Source organism: Macaca nemestrina, chromosome 1, assembly GCF_043159975.1.
Source record: "Macaca nemestrina isolate mMacNem1 chromosome 1, mMacNem.hap1, whole genome shotgun sequence".
Taxonomy (NCBI): Eukaryota; Metazoa; Chordata; class Mammalia; order Primates; family Cercopithecidae; genus Macaca; species Macaca nemestrina.
Window position 1 is genome coordinate 116,611,791 of NC_092125.1, and position 14,704 is coordinate 116,626,494.

Genomic DNA, 14,704 nt, shown 5'->3' on the forward strand with positions numbered 1-14,704 from the left:
CTCAGAAGCAGGTGGCCGAGACACAACACAAAGGACGTAGAGCATCACTACATTTTCCTTTGAACTGTACAGCTGGTTCTCTTTACCCACTTTTTTCTTCCAGATCTAGGACATCTGATTTTGAAGAAATGAATGTTTTCATAGAAAGTAGAAATAATAACTCCTTTTGCTAAAAAGAACGCGGAGGGAGGGGATGACCCAAGAATTGACAGTGCATTGCATTTTGTGTAGTGCTCTAAACAAGAAAGCCAGGTCCTTTCCTGCCAGGGTCTGAGCTTCTTCGGCACCCCCCTCAGTCAGCTGTGGTGCTGATCTGGCTGCATCCCCTGCTTCCTATGGCCCCAGCCAGCCCTTCTTCCTTAGGTCCTGGGCCTTGCTCCCGCGGCCAGCAACCTTCTACTGAACCTCCAGCCATGATCGTTCATTCCAGCTCCCTCTCATTCTTTCTTCTTCTTGGGTTATTTCTCACGTTCTCTATGAGGTAGTTGAGCAGTCTGTTCTATTTTGAGGCTGCGCTCCATCTTGGAATAAAAAATTACTCAAAATCAGACACATCTTCATTTCAAAGCCAATTCCTCCATGGCTACTGACTAGTTGTGTGTTTCTGGGCAACTCAGTCTCCAGACCTCAGCTTCATCATCTGTAAAATGGGGAAAATAGTATCTCTTTAGAAGGTCTTATGTCAGAATCAACGAAATAGTGTCATTAAAGTTTTGCATATGATAAAGGCACAATAGATGGTCGCTTTTCTTCTTCTAGCAGGCTGATTATCCCAAATCTTACACTCCCGCTAAGTCTAGGTGTGGCGCCCCCAGGAATCCACCTGGATAGCGCCAAGTTGAAGTCATCTTTATGTCACCCAGAGATCTGTCGGGGTATGCCTAGCATCATTCTGCCCTACATGTGGCTAAATGACACTGCTGCAGCTCCATTATACTGCACCGCCTCGTCTGGAGCCAGACCAGGCATGCCTCCAACGTCATAATAATCTTCAGGGTGTGATTATCACAGTGCACAGAGGCCTGCCAAGGCCCTAGAAGAAAATTATGATAGGGTAGAAAAGAAACGTGCCTTCGAAACTTGAGTTGAGTGTCTTGCTGTGTCACTTACTAGCTCTGGGTCCTTGGGAAAGTTCTTTAGATTCTCTCCATTTTAACTGTAGGAAGCAACAGAAATTTCTTCCTCCCTCCGCCTCTACTCTACCCCACTTCCCTTCAACAAATACGAATTAGGCATCTAGGCACTGGGGATGCAAAAGTGAGTAGAAACAGATAAAATCCCTCCACGATGGCATCATGGAACTCACTGTCTGATGAAGCAGAGGTATGTTCATCAAATAAATAAATGCAGGACTGCAGCCCTCAGGTCACTTTATCTGATAGGTTCATGGTGCCAGTGCATGTCTCACGGTGCAACTTGAACCTGTCGGTGAGGTCAGGGAATGCATTTTGATGAAGTTGTGACTTCATAACAACCTGAAGGACAAAAAAGCAGTCACCAGCTAAGAGGGGTGAAAGAGCTTTCCAGGCCAAGGATGGGGTTAGTGTAAAGTCTTAGTAGATGGAGTCAGGGGATGCTTGAGGAACTACAAGGCTTGGGGAGTGCTGGGCAGAGAGCATGGCTGGAGGGGCCAGCAGTCACAGTGTCTCATAAGCCTTTTAGGCCTTATGAAGGATTTTGGTCATTACTCTCTTAGGAGAAATGGGTAGCCCTCATATAGTTTTAAGAGGAGGGGATAGACATTCAATAAGTAATTTTTAGAAGAATAAATGAGTCCGTTAATGCCTTATCTCCCAAATCATTTATCAAATTAAGTAGTCACTTATCAAGAGCTTGAATGTATGGGACACAGCAAAGAATGTTTTGGTAGAAAAAAAGGATGGGAAAAATCTGGAAGGTGAGGTGCTGTCTTAGAGTTGAGGCCAAGACACTGTGTCACAGTGGGGTCCCTGGGCCCTGTGGGAAGATCTCAGAGTACCTGGCACCTGGCATGGGTGTGGGGTTCAAGACAGATATCCTGAGGAAGAAAGGGGAGGATATTCCAGCGTCTTTAACATCAAAGACGCTTTGCTTACTTCATGACTGAGATCAGGGTTAGCCATTCTTGAATATGTTGCAGGTGGGTAAAAAGGAAAACCTAGTGATTATTTGAGGCCTTTACTGAGCCAGTCACATCCCCTAAACCAGTTAGAGGAGTTTATTATCTGACATGGTAAAGTGCAGATGTCCAAACTCAAATTCAGTTCAACCCTTATAAAGACATTTTCTGACACTGACATTTACAGACCCTGACTTTCTATGTCTGTAAATTGGGAATAATGATACCTATCTCACCAGGTTAAATGAGAACATGTACATACTGTGCTCAGCATAGTGTCTGGGACCTGTGGCAGCAGCTATTTTCATGGCAATTATTCTGTATGTATGATATAACTTTAAAACTTCTCTAGGGACCAACAAGGCAATGCAATCGAACACCAGCACAGCCAATAAGGGGCAATAGGGAGTGGTGGGGACTGTGGCAAACTGGAGAATCCTTGTCTGTCCAAAGAGCTCCTCTTTAGTTTCAGCTATTAGCTACTGAGCAAGAACTCAAAACAAGTGCTTTCTGACTTTTCCAGAAATGCTGGAAATCCTAATGCATAATTTTGTTATCCAATTCAAATAAAAAACTGCAAACAATAACCACCACCAGAATTAACAACACTATGGAACACACAAAATAGGTTCTGGAGCAAAGCAAGGCTGAAAGCAGCTAAAACAAAGTTTCACAAAGGCCAAGCGTTCCGGGAAATCAGATCTGCCCCACAGAAAAGACTCTAAAAGCATGTGAAAGGTCATAATAAAATCAGGTGCAGGCCAGGCGCGGTGGCTCACGCCTGTAATCCCAGCACTTTGGGAGGCCAAGGTGGGCAGATCACCTGAGGTTGGGAGTTCGAGACCAGACTAAACAATATGGAGAAACCCTGTCTCTAGTAAAAATACAAAATTACCTGGGCATGGTGGTACATGCCTATAATCCCAGCTACTTGGGAGGCTGAGGCAGGAGAATCGCTTGAACCCGGGAGGCGGAGGTTGTGGTGAACCGAGATCTCGCCACTGCACTCCAGCCTGGGCAACAAGAGCAAAACTCCGTCTCACAAAAAAAAAAAAAAAAAAAAAATCGGGTGCAAAGGAAGCATTCCAAATACGTTCAGTGAAATGTCAGCATTTTTAGAACATGTATGCACCAACCTCCCTCGGGAAGGATTTTGAAGACGACAAGGCTCATTAGGTTTTACTTCCTGGGGCAATTACTCAAATGTTCACACCCACAGCTCTGGGAGCCTTGAAGGTGTTTGCCGAGCTGCTCTTAGGGGGCGGTGATACCAGCAATATCCACTGGGGGGCTCTCTCATACAAATAATGGCATAGCTGTTCCCAGCTGTAGAGGAAATGGCAGCCCTGGGACCTGGGGGGATGGAAGGCCAGTCCACGTCTCAGTGGGAAGATGGCAGCAGCTCAGTGGCTCTTCACAATGATGTGATGACCTGTTTTTAAATGTTTAACAGAAGCCAAACTTGGCTTTTAGGGGACAGCTCTCCTGCCAGCCAGTCAGCTTGCCAAAGGTATCTTTCCTGTGCACAGAGAGCACACTGGGCTTGGAGACATTCTCCGCACAGTGGGATTTGGTGAGAATCTTAAAGGTTTCTGTTCAAGGTCAGTTTGGTTGCTTTCTATGCCCAATGTCTCTCAAAGACTGTGGCATCAAGGGACCTGCTGCTACCCTACTCGATGGGGCTGAACAGGAGGAGATACATTCCACACTTCACAATTGCCACCTTTCGGGAGCAGCTTCTCCAGGTGAAGAAGCCCTGGTTTAGAGATGAGATCTGCGTCTGGGTTCCGGTTCTGCCCCTCATTAGCCGTGTGACCTTGAGCAAACCTCATCCTTTCTGGTTCTCAGTTTCTTTATCTGTAAAATTAGGAATACTCATCTCTAATACTAATCTCAAAAATTGTTTTGAGTGTTAAATAGGAATGAATGCATACGAAACTTTACTTTAGAGAAGGGCTTGGCTAACATTTTCTATGAAGGGGCAGATAGAAACTATTTTTGGCTTTATTGGCCTTATAGGCTCTGTCTCAACTACTGAATTCCGCAATTGTAATAGCGTGGAAGCAGCTATAGGCCATTCATCAAGAGATCAGCAGGGCTGTGTCCACTAAAACTCTATTTTACAAAAACAGACAGTGCGCTGGGTCTTGCTCACGGGCTGTATTTTGCCCATCCTCACAGCCTGTTTCTGTGAGGCCTGTGAGCTCAGGATGGCTTTATGTTTCTAAAGGGTTGTAAGGAAAAAACAAAGAATAGGTGACAGGGCCCGGAGCGAGTATTTACCACCAGCTCCTTGGAGAAGCTAGCTGGCTCTGCTCTAGAGCACCACAGGAAAGTCAGCCCAGGAGGCAGGCAGCTATGTCCCTGAGTATCAGGGGGCCTGCCAGGTAAGTCACAATGAAACAGACGGGCCAGATGAACCCTGGGCCCTGTCCAGCTCCAGGGGCTAGGGTTCACGTGATTCTGATGACCGAGCTCTGGGGCTAGAGGGGGGAAGGGAAACGGCCCCCTAGTTCTCTTTTCAGTTGTCTATTTCAGATGGGTCTTATGAAAGAGGATCAGAAAAGCCTCCATCAGAAAATGAACCCATAATCAAGTGAACCATAATCAAGGTTTTCGTTTCCTGAATTGTCTCTAGCCTGCGAGGCCGTGCTTTCATGTGAAACTTCTGAGTTCTCTACGAACTCGAACAATGAGTCATGGGTGAGCCCGAGACCCCCACCCACTTGGAGTCATGAGGCTCTGAAAATGGAGACAAGACCACGGGGTTTCTGTTAGGCCAGAGCCCTGACCCCTCAGCTAAGATGCTGCTGCTTTGTTCTAGATTCAGTCACATAAGCAGAGGCAGCAGGTACTAGGCCTCAGGGTAATAGTCCCCGAAGAAAATAAAGAGAAAGTCTGTCTGAGAAAAGCGAGTTGTGCCGGTTAAAGAATAACCTATGGCCACAATGCCTTACTGGAGGGTGCTTGGGAGCCCATGCCCTCATGTCTGTTGTATGGGGTTAGGGAGAGCCTGGTGCATTTCAGCGGTGAGGGGGTTGCTGCTGGTCCTGTTTTCACTCCTTCTCTCCCCTTCCCGAGTGACCCCAAGACAAAATGCTGTTAGGTAAGTAGGGTCAGCTTAGCCCCACTAAGTTCCCCGTCCACCATTAGGAATCAGTGGTATTATTATAGTCTACCAGGACTGACCTGGTGCTGCTCAGAACCGGGGGCTCAAAGCAGGGCCTCCCTTCATCTTCTTAAGTTATTCTGTAGCAGCTCTGAGTCTCCTAAAGATTGATCCTAGAGAAAAGACTATGTCACTTACTTCTTTTTGTGATTGTAAAAACACGCATATTTACTGCAGAAAATTTGAAAAATAGAGAAATGTGTAAAGAAGAAAATGTACAGGATAATTTTAGAATCAAAATCAATCTGATTGATTCAGGAAATGATTATTTATTGAGCACCTACTATGTGCCAGCCACTGTTCTTGGTGCCGGGGACATAGCAGTGAAAAAAACCAAAGTCCTCACCCCCGTGGAGCCTACATTTCAGTAGGGACAGTCAGGACAGTAGAGGAAGGGGCTGGGCTGATGGAACAGAATGCCTTTTTTGATAGGATGGTCAGGACAAGAGGAAGCAAGGGATGCAGCTATTTGGGGAAGAGCGTTTCCGGCAGAAGGAAGAAGACCTGCCCAGGTGTTGGATAAGAACCTGCTTGGTGCATTCAGGGATACAAAGGAGGCCAGCATGGCTAAGATGAGGCAGGGGCAACCAGGGCGAGAACAGGTGGGACTTGCCGGCCGTGAAGAGGACCTTGGATTGGTGTTGAGTGAAATGGAAAGCCAAATGCAGGGTCTTGAACAGAAGAGGGCCATGATCAGCCTTATGTTTTGAAATGATCATTCTGGACACCAGCTGGAAAACGGACAGGGGCTGGGGGTGGGGTTGACAAGGGCAGAAACTGGGAAGGCATTTGGTTGTTGCGAAAGTTACACAAAGCTGTGAAAGCAGGGCTGGCCTGGTTGAAGGAAGGGTGAAGGCGAGGGGAGGGCTGGCAGTTCCTCCCACTGGGCCTCTGCCCTTTCCTTTCGTGCTCTCTGAGGTTCCACCATGGGACCCCGGGGTACCTAGGATTACATTTTGAAAGCTATTGGACTAGAGGTTCTCCAAGGGCCCTTCCAGCTTTGGCTCCTGTGCTCTTGTGTTTCAGGACCATGCTGATTCTGTGGAACCAGGCCCGGGCTCTACCAGCCAGGCCTCTGAACATGTCAACTTGAGAACTGAACAGGTTCAGGGTCTAGGAAGGGGAGAGATTTCAAAATTTTAATTAAAAAATATTTTAAATGTTTAAATTTTTGTAGAGACAGAGTCTTCCCATGTTGCCCAGGCTGGTCTCAAACTCCTGGGTTCAGGTGACCTTCCAAAATATTGGGATTACAGACATGAGCCATGAGATTTGGAAACTTAATTCAGCTCCCACGTACTGAATGTGGCCAGCCCTGTGTGGGGATTGTAATGACGAGTAAGAGGAAATGTCTGCTCCAAGAAACTCACCGGCTGGGATGGGAACTAGGGAATCAAACGAATGGCCCATCCCAAAGTCTGAGAGGCCCCTGGCCCCTCCCTGCCCGGCCTTTCTTCCATGTGGTCCCTGAGCCAGTGGTTCCCAAACTGAGCAGGTCATGGGGTCATCAAGGAACTTCAGAATATGCAGATGTCCAGACTGTGCCCTCAAAGATTCAAATTCAGTTAGTCCAGGATAGGTGGGGCCTGGGAATCTGTTCAGACAAAGGCCTGGCCTGAAGCCTGGGCTGGAGGGTTCAGTCCTGACAGAAGCACAGAGACTGAACGAGAGCTTCTGCCAGCCTCACCAAGCCCGTGCTGGGCAGGATGTGGAAACTAAGCCTGTCTTCCAGTGGGATCCTGAGGTGGGGGGATGCTGGAGGAGAGGGTGGCAACTCCTTCATCAGCTGTCCCCAACAGAGGCCCTTCCCCCAGGAAGGAATGTTAAAAAACTCCCAGGAAGGAATTGCTAGGTTTGGAGACCATGGGAATTCCCCATCTCCCCCAATCTCCTCAGCCACCTCAAATCCACCAGCCCATCTCCCCATGTTTGGGTTAACTCCTTGTTGGCTCGGAATGTCTCCCCTGGGTTGAGCTACTGATCTGTGAGATGACTTAGTGGCCTGAAATAGTTCCAGAATACAAGCAACACTGACAAAAATATTCCTGTAGGGTCCCACAAATCTCACTGAGGAAGGACCCCTACAGGTGGAGAGGAGTATGGGGTATGCAGACTGGAAGGTGGGACCCTAAGATTCATTCCAGAACTGGAATGAAATCAGGCGTTTCCAAACAGGAGAGAGATGGGAAGCAGGAGGAGGAAGCAGGAAGAGGAAGAGAATGAATCTTATGTGAATGAATGGTAATTTTCTCTCAGTTACTGGGAAGAAAAAAAAAAAAAAACAAAATCAGACCTTGGTCTGGTCCACTCAAAAGAATTCTCTGAATCCGACTTCTTTCCTGGAAGTTGTGAACTTTATCCTCCGGCAGCCATTAATCTAATATTAAGCCCCTTAACCTTCCTAATTGTTCTCTTTCAGTATCAGCTGGTTTCATATTAACCTTTCAATCTTTCCCATAATGCAGTTACCTCCAACTCCAGCCAGACCCAATTCAGAGCTGCGGTCAGCTCAGACCTTTGCCTGCTCTTGGCAACACGTCCGCCTGTCCTGCTCCTCTGCAATCTGCCCCTCTTTTTCTTCATGTGCTGTGAAGGCATCATGTGGATGGGGGTTCAACTCCTGGATTGGGGATGCACAGAGCCTGGGGGACACACTTTGCAAACCTGCACCTTGCACTTTTGAGTTCTGGTCTGCAAGGTCTACTTTATTCTTTTGGACCAAGGCTGTCCATGGGAGAGGGCAGCCGCCGGCCTGTCAGAGCAAATCAGCCTCAGGCGGTTTTTGCGGCTCTGGTATTTGAGCTTTGTTTTCCCTCTCTCCCGGGAAGAACTCGTTGAAATAGTTTCTCTGGGAAAGACAAAGCATCTCGCCCAGATGCTGAAGGATCACTTGGTACCTGCCTGTCTTGGCTTCCCATTGTGCCGGTGACGGCGCATTCGCTCTAAAGCTGACCTGTGGTTCTGTCTCCAAACAGCTAACTCAGACATCACCCTCTTGCAGCCAGCCGCACAGCCTGAGTTGGAGTTCTGGCCTCTCCTGGCAGTGAGTGACAGTGTTGGAGGGGCCTTGGACACCTTGGGTAATTGCCAACTAAAAATGAGCAGCTGGGGGAAGGTGTTCTGGTCCACGGGAGAGCCAACAGGGCATTTCCTCTTCTGTTTTCTAGTCAGGGTAGAAAGCTAGAAAGAATCCTAAAACTCACTATCCAAGTCCCCCTTGTGTGGCGACAGAGCCCTGTCCTGAAGCCTGGGCTGGAGGGTTTAGTCCGAAGCAGAAGCGGGGAGACGGCATGAGAGGGTTCCTGCTAACTTCACCAAGCCCGTGCTGTGCGGGATGAGGAAAATCAAGCCTGTCTTCCAGTGGGGCCCTGGGGCGGGAGGCGGGGGTAGGGGGTACTGGGGGAGGGGGTGGCAGCTCCTTTATCAGCTGTCCCCAGCAGGGGCCCTTCTCCCAGTCACCGCAGACCAAAGCCAGCTCCTCCTGGGGGCTCCAACCCGTCTGTTCACTGTTTGCCTTGCGCCTTTTCCTGCTGAGGCCACCTCCGGGACCATCTCAGGCCTCAGAAGGACCACCTCACTGAAAGAGCCCTGAGGGTGGGAAAGAAGCAAGCCCTCCGCACCCCGTCCCAGTCTCTCATCTGGGCACTAGCACACACAGATGCCCGGGCCCCGTCCCTGCGCCAGAATGGCCGCTGGCGTTTCCCGGTACGATGCCACTTTCCGTGAGTGCACAGAGAGCCCCTGGGCTGAGCTGGGGGCCGAGCTCCACGCTCTCTGAGCAGCTCTGAGCTGCACGCCAAGGAAGGTCTTTCAGATGGGCTCTGGGATGTGGAACATGGCGTCCAGCCCCAGTGTCCACCCCACGCTCGAGGCACCCTGACTTCCCCCACCTTCTTACCTGAGTATCAGCTTACTTCCATCTGGTGACTGAATATGGGGCAGATTCCAGAAAAAGGAGGTTGGGGCACCAACACCAACACCAACTCTGCCAATGGAGCCAGCACAGCTATTTTTCTTCAATCACAGACAGCAGGGGAAGCTCACGGGCTCTGCATCCCCGGCCCCGGATGTAAGGATATTGCCCGTTAGACAAAGGGAAGGCCTTGACTCCACAACTTATGTTTGTGAGCTCAACCTTTGGAAAAGGCCCAGGTTCTCCCACCATGTACAGCTGCTGTTGACGTGGACAGTCCTGCAGGGTCTTTCACTGGAAACCCAGAAGGGGGTCACTGGCCCTGGAGGTCAAAGTTGCTCTAGGTGACAGGCAACCAAGACTAAAGGCAAACTTGAAACATAAATGAGTTAAAGCCCACAAAAATAAGACAGTTTTAAATAACTAAACACGGTTTTCTCATTCTTCCCTTATCATCTGAGGACGTTTGAGGCAAATGAAGCTTTAGAGTTTTTCTCCTTTCATTGGGTTGACAATATTTAAAATGATATCCAGAGCTGTCTCATTTGCCTATTGCTCTAGGCTTACTGATCCTCAGGAGGTAAGACTGGATGGGTTAAAGTGGGCGGGCTCGAGGTCTGAGACTGTCCATCTCTCTGAGAGTCGAGGGCAGCATTTATCAGGGGCCTGTGGTCAGCCAAGCTCGGCTTGAGCTCTGTGGGAAGATAAAACCAACTGACCCAGATGGGCTCCTGTGGGGCCTGGGTACTGTTGGGAAGATAAAGCATATGAGCCTGATAAGAAAAAAAAAGCAAAGTCCGGCAGAAGGAATGCAAGTGATTCCAATGCAACTGAATTAAGTGCAAACTCAGTAGGAATGGGTGGGGGGTTTGATTGGAGAAGGGGTTATTCAGGGGTGGTTAACCACAGAAGATTGAGGAGGTGAACTCTAAGTTGGACTTGGAGGTAGAAGAGAGAAGTTAGGGGAAGCATTTGTTTTATATTTGGGTGCGGTGTGTGGGGGGTGTGGATAAGTGAAGTGTCTCTCACACACACACACACACAAACACACACACACACACAGCTTTGAGTAGGAAGAGGGTCAAGAGGACCAGGTTGGCCTAGACAAGTCAGTCCTAGCTTAAAAAGTCACACTCAGGATTCCTGCAGTACCTCTGCCATACCCACCCCCACCCCCATGGGCACAGCACTCCCTCTTCTCTCCAACGCAGGCCTGCTGCCTGGGGTGCCACGATCATTTCCATAGCAACCAATTGCTCTGTGACACAGACATAATTCTGACTCCAGGTAGGTTATGAACAGAAGAAACATATGAAACCACTAAGTGACAGAGATCTAGTTTTCCAGTAAGTGCCCTGCTAATAAAGAAGAGAAAATGCACAAACTAGAAGATAAATGGAACAGGAATGAGCAAATGCTAAATTTTCCATGAGGCATCAGCTGTTTGCTAAAAACAATAGCAACCTAATAGGTTCAACAAGAATGGTGCTGGCAAGGACAGCCCGGAACAGCCTCTTTGTCAGTCTGCAGAGTAGGGGCGATGGCAGAACCCGGGGATGCACAGTGTCAGGGTTGTGAGGCAGAAAGGAGATGCCTTAAATGCATCATCTCAATCCTGCACACGTGCCTAGTGCTTTTACTGGAAAAGCTGCACTGCTGCTGCTGTGAATCCAGCATGACCTCGCCTTCATTCATTCATTCACTTATACATGCATGCATGCATACATTCAAGAACTCATCAGTGCTAGGTAGGTTACTAATTAGAAATAATTGGGAGAAAAGTCTGAATTACTAGGTATTTTAGAAGCAAAGCTTTCTTACTCTGAAAGCATGGCTGAGATGGTGCCTTCGGCAGGGAATCGGAGCGTCTGATCCAGTCTGAGTCTGCCACTCATGCTCTGTATGACCTTGTGCAAGCCACCTACCTGTCTTGGTCCTTATCTTGTAGATGAGGTGGTTGGTAATCTGTGTGATGCTTCCAGATCTGTCTAGTTCAGAGGTCTGCTTTAAGTGTCTAAACGGTTAATGTCAGAGTGAGTTGATGTGTCGGGTGTTTTCATAGAGCAGAACCAAGACCGTTTACTCATTTACCCTTTATTTCCACCTTCTGTTGATATTCATTGACCACTTACTCTGTGACAGTCACAGATCTAGGCATCAGAAATAAAGGTAAGACATGATGGTGGCTTCAGGGCCCTCATGGCCAGGTTGGGGGATAGGCAGGCCCAGGCTCAGACCCACAGGGCACAGGCTGGTCTCCAAGTGCAGACAGAGCTCATCAGGTGTGGGGAAGGGCACTTCTACCTGTGGTCAAGAGCTCTCTCCACACCCTGGATGGGGCTGGAAGGAAAGGCAGGAGGCAGACTCAGGGAGGAGGAGCTGCATGGAGAGGGGGTGCTGAGGAAGCCCCCCATGACCCAGGAAGCTTGTGGGGAGGAGGGGAGGAGAGAGATGCAGACAGGCCATGTGAGGGCCCGTGCTCTGACATCATGGTCATCCTCGTCAAAGATCTGGAGATTAACAGACCACACCGAAGAAGGGGCAATAAGTGAAGGGGAAAGAAAAGAAGCAGAATCCCAGGAGGGAAGAGCATAAGATCTGGGCTTTGTGCAGGCATATTTGCCTCCAGGGGTGATCCCAGTTGCTGCCTGGCGCTGTCATCACTAAGGCCTGGGGTGAGGCTAAGAGGGGGACACCTGGGGAAGAGTTGGGAGTGAGTGCCCAGACTTGGAAAAGACTAAGGGAACGTACTAGGCTGCCAGAAAGGCTGGAGCTTTCTGAACTCACCTGAACCTTCTGAGCTTTGGGCGGGGTGCTTTAGTCTGCCCCAAAACCGACAGAGAGCTTAATGCGTGGTTTCAGTGCAGAGCAATGTCCGTCTTCTCTAAAACACCCAGAAAGATATGGGGAGTGAATTACAGACTGTGGTGCTAAGGGGACTCTTAGCCAAAGAGACTACTTGCCTCTGAGTTTTCCATGCTTGTCTACTTAACCGAATCACGAGGACTCCCATAGCCTCTCCTAAAAATTAACCAGTTAATCATTCAACACACATTTTGCAGCAGCTCCTTGGTATTATTTGTTATGCTACAAATTCTCAGGGCTCAACAGAGGCATTGTTCATGTCCTTGAGGAGTTTATAGTACAGCTGGGAGTTTGCATATGCAAGTGAAAGTTTATATGTGCTAAGTTGTATCTATTAAGGGCTAAACCAGGAGTGCAAGCAGAGAGGATTACAGAGGTAGAAGAGAGAGCGCGTGTGCGACCGTACATAGTCTGTTGGGACTGGCTGATCAGGAAGTCTTCATGGAGAAGTTGGAATTTGTGTGGGTTTTGAGGACAGCTAGATAGAGAGAAAGAGGTCAGAACAAAGATATGTTTGGGAGAGACAATGCTTTGCAGCAGCATTTAGTAGCTGCTACTTTTCTGAGAGGAAACCTGGGCACTAGCATGGAAAGAGGACATTATCTGACGTTGGAAATACACTTCAATTCAACCTCGACCCAAGTTTGAATCCTGGGTCTGCCACTTAATAGCAGGTAGGCCTAGGCAAACTCCTTAACTTGCCCTATCTAAATTGCCCCATTTATAAATTGAGAGCGTGGATAATGTTTATCTCAAAAGGCTATTGGGAGGATAGAATTAATGTGACCACAGGTAAAACACTTCCAGGAATACTTATTCCTTCTCCCTTTCTTGGCCCATTAGGAAAGTGCATTTGAGACCAAAGGGAATAATTATTCCAGAAGTCCTCTGAGTGCCCTTGTAGAAGTAGATAAACAGATTGATCAGTGAGAAAAAAAATATGTTCTCATCCAGACTGTGGGGTGAGTTAACCATGCATGCTTTTCTCCGGATGTTTGACTTCCTGAATCTTCCTTGAACAATGCCATCTCTGTCCTGGTACCCCTGGCAAGCAGTCCCATGTGAGCCAGGTTCTTGTCACATGTCCTTTTCCTGAAGTGAGTCACTAGAGAAGTGGGCTGTAGTCATAACCTTCACCAATTAAGGGAGGTGAATGTGGATTGGAATGAACACAAACACGGTGCAACTTGGTGCCTAATGTTCCTTTCCATCAACATTTTGCCCCAGGCCTTAACCTTGCAACTCAAAAAAGTAGGGAAGCATAATGAATGGGATAAACTGAATGACCGCTTGTAATCCACAAACAAAAGGCCTTTCAACAGCCCATGGTCGGAGGCTTTATCTATTCCAATCAAATCTAGCCAGTTGCAAACTGGAGAAAAAAATGGGTGATCCTAGTAAGAATTAGTTCAGAAGAAAATTGAAAAAGACATTTTGTTACCTCCTCAGGGAAAGTGATAATGTACAAAGAAGGGAAAAATCTAAATAACTGCTACAAAGACATAGAATTGAAACTTTGAGAATTGGATGCATGTCTACCCCCTTTAGTTGTATAAGCATAAATTAATTTTATGATGGCAAGCATAAAATTAAGATCAGCAGTGCACAAATCTATGTGTAACCTTCAAGATCTTTTATTTCCCCAAATTAGGTTGACTGATGGCATCTTCACCGCGGGCAGCTATGGTGGTGGAACAGAAAATAGTAGACTGGGATTGGGACAGGCTAAGTCCCACCCTTCACCCTGGCTGTGTGACCTTGGGCATACCACTCTTGTTTTTCTGGGACTCAGGGTCTTCATCTGAAAAATGAATCATTTTTCTTGATAATTTACAGTTTTCTTTCAAATCCCTCCACCACCCCACAACCAAGGTTTTTGTTTTTGTGGCAACTCAGATCTTGAATCTTAAAAAAAATAATAATAATAAGGTAGAGAGGACAGCAGTCCTTACCAGTGCCACTCTATCACCCTATACAGCTCCTCAAACACAAGCCCAGAAGGGGCTTCACTTTAGTGGAAGTCCTGGGCCTACATTTGTATATTTAAGTGGAACCCAAATAGTTGCTCCCAGAATGGTGTCAATGGTCACCCCAACTTTTCAAATTCTGGTAGGCACAGCAGGTCATTCTGTGAGCTGTTCTCCTTCACATCCAATTTCCATGGAGCCCCAGCTGTACTCTGCAATTTGGTTCCACCAATACTCATTGCGTGTTGCTGATATGGCAGGCACTAATATGAGATGCCGTGAGCAAGCAAGCATAGCCCAGCCCTGTGGAAGCTCGCACTGTAGTAGGGAACACAGAAATACTTGTAGTCTGAGCCTAATGGAAGCAGAATGCCCTGTGACAACACTTAGGAGGGTGAGGGTCATTCTAGCTTGGGCAAAGCTTCCTAGAGGAGGAGGCCTTTGTCCTGAGCGTTGTGAGATGGGTAGGATTTAGACAGGCTGAGACGAAGGAAGAGCATGCCAAGCAGATGGAAGAGCAGGAGGGAAGGCATGGTGGCAGAAGGGTTCCAGTCGTATTTAAGGAGTGGCACTTGCTGGATCTCCAAGTGTCCAAGAGTGATGAGCTTAGAAATTCAGGCAAAGGCCTTGTCATAGAAAGCCTTCGGGATTCTAAGGAATTTAGACTTTAGGGCAGAAAATGGGAAACCATG

At 47.9% G+C, this 14,704-nt stretch overlaps 1 long non-coding RNA gene across 2 annotated transcripts; it reads right to left on the bottom strand.

Moving 5' to 3' along the window:
• Window positions 1–411: 411 nt before the first annotated feature.
• On the bottom strand, window positions 412–11,472 carry LOC105479118 (uncharacterized). Of its 2 annotated transcripts, none has more exons than XR_011606103.1 (3): window positions 11,106–11,472; window positions 1,307–1,475; window positions 412–640 (listed from the first exon to the last, which is right to left on the bottom strand). It is a non-coding gene; the product is annotated as an uncharacterized lncRNA (long non-coding RNA). The 2 variants fall into 2 exon arrangements; XR_985697.2 differs by lacking the exon at window positions 11,106–11,472 and adding an exon at window positions 9,166–9,277.
• Window positions 11,473–14,704: the final 3,232 nt, after the last annotated feature.